Genomic DNA, 4,437 nt, shown 5'->3' with positions numbered 1-4,437 from the left:
AAAATAAGGTTACATACAAGATAGTAAATAATAATAATAGTTAAAAGTTTCAGCTTTGGCTCAGCGCCTATGGCTCAAGCGGCTAAGGCACCAGCCACATACACCTAAGGTGGCGGGTTCGAATCCCCAGCCCGGGCCCGCCAAACAACAATGAGGGCTGCAACCAAAAAATGGCTAGGCGTTGTGGCAGGTGCCTGTGGTCCCAGCTACTTGGGAGGCTGAGGCAGGAGACTCGCTAGAGCCCAGGAGTTGGAGGTTGCTGTGAGCTGTGAGGCCATGGCACTCTACCTAGGGGGATAGCTTGAGGGTCTGTCTCAAATAAAAAAAAAAGTTTCAGCTTTGTGGACGGTGCCTGTAGCTCAAGGGAGTAGGGCGCTGACCCCATATGCCAGAGGTGGCGGGTTCAAAATTGCCAAAAAAAAAAAAAAAAGAGTTTCAGCTTTGGGCTGGTGCAGTGGCTCACACCTGTAATCCTAATACTGGGAGGTTAAGGCAGGATGATACTTGAGCTCAGGTGTTTGAGACCAGCCTGAGTAAGAGACCCCATCTCTACCAAAAATAGAAAAACTATCTGTGCATTGTGGTGGGCACCTGTATTCCCAGCTACTCTGGAGTTTTTTTTTTTTTTTTTTTTTGAGACAGATCCTCAAGCTATCGCCCTGAGTAGAGTGCTGTGGTATCACAGCTCACAGCAACTTCAAACTCCTAGGCTCAACTGATCCTCTTGCCTCAGCCTCCCAAGTAGCTGGGACTACAGGTGCCTGCCACAATGACTGGCTATTTTTGGTTGCAGCCGTCATTGTTTGGCGGTCCCAGGCTGGATTAGAACCCACCACCTTAGGTGTATGTGGCTGACACCTCAGCCACTTGAGCCACAACTCTGGAGTCTTAAGCAGAAGGATCACTTGAGCCCAGGAGTTTGAGGTTACTGTGAACTGGTATGAGGCCATGGCAGTCTAGCCTGGAGCAACAGAGTGATAGTATGAGGAAAAAAAATAAGATCTTTAGCTGTAGGTTCAAAGACCATCTCTATCAAGCGTGACTCTGGGTAGCTCCCTGGACCTTCTGCGTCTCCACTTCCTTTCCTGTGCAATGGGGAGGAATATAATCTGTGAAATGCTTGGCTCTTGATCGGTTGCAGACTTCCATTTCCTTCATCCAGATTCTGCTCCTCAGCCTTTGCAAGCTGACCTCCTGACTTTCTGGCCAAATTCTTTTCTATTATTCAAATTATCTGCACAATCTACTTCCTTAATTCTGGATTGCTAGTCTATACTTTCCCTGGGTGGAAAAATTGGGGCTCAGAGAGGTGAAGTAACTGGTTCAATGTCACCCAGATCTAATTCTCAATTCATAAACTTGAGTCTGACCTACTCTCCATCCTTCAGTTTTGTTTTTGTTTTGAGACAGAGCCTCAAGCTGTCACCCTGGGTAGAATGCTGTGGCATCACAGCTCATAGCAACCTCCAACTCCTGGGCTCAAGTGATTCTCCTGTCTCAGCCTCCCAAGTAGCTGGGACTACAAGCAACCGCCACAACACCTGGCTATTTTTTGGTTGCAGCTGTCATTGTTGTTTGGCGGCCCGGGCTGGATTTGAACCCGCCAGCTCAGGTGTATGTGGCTGGCGCCTTAGCTGCTTAAGCCACAGGCACCAAGCCCATCCTTCAGCTTGCTTGCTTGCTTCCTTCCTTCCTTCCTTCCTCTCTCTCTCTCACTTTGTCACCCTTGGTAGAGTGCGCTGGTATCACAGTTCACAGAAACCTCAAATTCTTGAGCTTAAGTGATTCTATTGCCTCAGCCTCCCAAGTAGCTGGGACTACAGGTGTCTGTCACAATGCATGGCTATTTTTTTGTGTATGTGGCCAGTGCCCTAACCACTGCACTATGGGCGCCGAGCCTGAGTCCATGAATTTGAGGGTTTTGTACACTAGGCTGAGGGGAAAGCATTCTAGCTTGAGCAACAGAGTGAGGCACTGTTTTCAGACCAAACCAAACCAAACCAAATCAAAACCTTGCAATTCCAAAATATTAAAAAAAAAAATCTGGGCAGCACCTGTGGCTCAGTGGGTAGGGTGCTAGCCCCATATACTGAGGGTGGTGGGTTCAAACCTAGCCCTTGCCAAACTGCGGGCGCCTATAGTCCCAGCTACTTGGGAGGCTGAAGCAGGAGACTTGCCTAAGCCCAAGAGTTGGAGGTTGCTGTGAGCTGTGATGCCACAGCATTCTACCAAGGATGATAAAGTGAGACTCTATCTCTAAAATAAAAAAGAAAGAAAGAAAGAAAGAAAGAAAGAAAAGAAATATTTTGATGCTTGCTAAAGTTTAAAAGGAAAACCACTTGGGTAAGTATTTCCCCAAATAATCAAATACTACCATTTGAATTATTTGAATTATGTTATTTCAAATCTTTTTGCTTTTTAAATAAAAATGATAAAACATTATAACTTCAATTGAAGGCCTCAGCCTACTCCTCTTTCCTACTGCCCTTCCTACCTCCCCATAACGGGGCATCTGGGCTCTATTCTAATATCAGAAACTATTTTTTTTCCTCTTTTGAGCAGGGTCTCACTGTGTCACCCTCTGTAGAGTGCTTGACGTCATAGCTCATAGCAACCTCAAACTCTTGGGCTTAAGTGATTCTCTTATCTCAGCCTCCCAAGTAGCCGGGACTACAGGCCCCCCAAAAAATGCCTGGCTATTTTTAGAGGTGAGGTCTCACTCTGGCTCAGTCTGGTCTTGTTGCAATTTGGCCAGGGCCGGGTTTGAAGCCGCCACCCTCAGTATATGGGCCACCCACTGAGCCATAGGTGCAGCCTCAAAGCAAGATTGCCCTAGGCAGAGTATTTTGGAGAATTTTTTTCTTTTTTTCTTTTTGCAGTTTTTGGCCAGGGCTGGGTTTGAACCCGCCACCTCTGGCATATGGGGCTGGCACCCTACTTCTTTTAGCCACAGGTGCTGCCTGGCAGAGTGTTTTGGTTTTTTTTTTTTTTTTTTGAGACGGAGCCTCAAGCTGTCCCCCTGGGTAGAGTGCCATGGCATTACAGCTCTCTGCACCCTCCACCTCCTGGGCTCGGGCGAGTCTCCTGCCTCCGCCTCCCAAGTAGCTGGGACCACAGGCGCCCGCCACAATGCCCGGCTATTTTTTGGTTGCAGCCGTCATTGTTGTTTGGCGGGTCCGGGCTGGGGATTCGAACCCACCACCTTAGGTGTACGTGGCTGGCGCCTTAGCCGGTTGAGCTATAGGCGCCGAGCCGTTTTTTCCATATGTTTTTACAACTTCCTTTTTTTCACTCCACCTTATATGTTCAAGATTCACACATTTTTAGTTCATTGCATTTACCTGTTATAAATTTTTCCATTGTATAATAGATCCCATTCAACTTTTCTATAATGGCCACCAGAGAAACCATTGATTAAACCACTGATTAAACAAAACTGAGTTTATTAAATTAGGCACAGCAAGGGAGAATAATATCTTGTGGGAGTCTTAGAAAGTCCCTTAAAAGTGTGTGGTCAGCCTGGGCAACATACCAATACCCTGTCTCTAAGAATAATTAAAATATTATGGCTAGGTACAGTGGCTCACGCCTATATCCTTAGCACTCTGGAAGGCCAATGCAGGTAGATCATCTGAGCTAGGAGTTCAAGATCAGCCTGAGCCAGAGCCAGACCCCCTCTCTTAAAAAAAAATAAAGAAAAGAAAAGAAAAGAAAAGAAAAGAAAAGGCCAGGCATTGTGGCAGGTGCCTATAGTCCCAACTATTTTAGAGGCTGAGGCAAGAGGATCACTGGAGCCCAAGAGTTTGAGGTTGCTGTGTGCTATGATGTCATTTCACTCTACCAAGAACAACAAAGTGAAACTCTGTCTCAAAAAGAAAAGAAAAATTGGCTTGGTGCCTGTGGCTCAAGTGGCTAAGGTGCCAGCCACATATACCCAAGATGGCGGGTTCCAATCCAGCCAGGGCCCGCCAAACAACGATGGCTGCAACCAAAAAATAGCCGAGTGTTGTGGCGGGCGCCTATGGTCCCAGCTACTGGGGAGGCTAAGGCAGGAGACTAACTTGAGCCCAGGAGTTGGAGGTTGCTGTGAGCTGTGATGCTACAGCACTCTACCCAGGAGGACAGCTTGAGGCTCCTGTCTCAAAAAAACAAAAATAAGAAAAGAAAAATTAAATAATCAGCTAATAGTGGTGTCTCATGCCTGTAGTCCTAGTGACTCTGGAGGTTGATATGGGAGGATTGTTTGAATCCAGGAGTTCAAAGCTGTAGTGAATCATGATCACACCATTGCACTCCAGCCTGGGTGATACAGAGAGACCCTATCTCTTTTTTATTTTTTATTTTTTATTTTTTTTGAGACAGAGCCTCAAGCTATCCCCCTGGGTAGAGTGCTGTGGCATCACAGCTCACAGCAACCTCCAACTCCTGGGCTCAAGC

This window comes from Otolemur garnettii, unplaced genomic scaffold (genome assembly GCF_000181295.1).
Source record: "Otolemur garnettii isolate 467f Iridium unplaced genomic scaffold, OtoGar3 scaffold00025, whole genome shotgun sequence".
NCBI lineage: Eukaryota > Metazoa > Chordata > Mammalia > Primates > Galagidae > Otolemur > Otolemur garnettii.
This window is presented reverse-complemented; position numbering follows the sequence as displayed.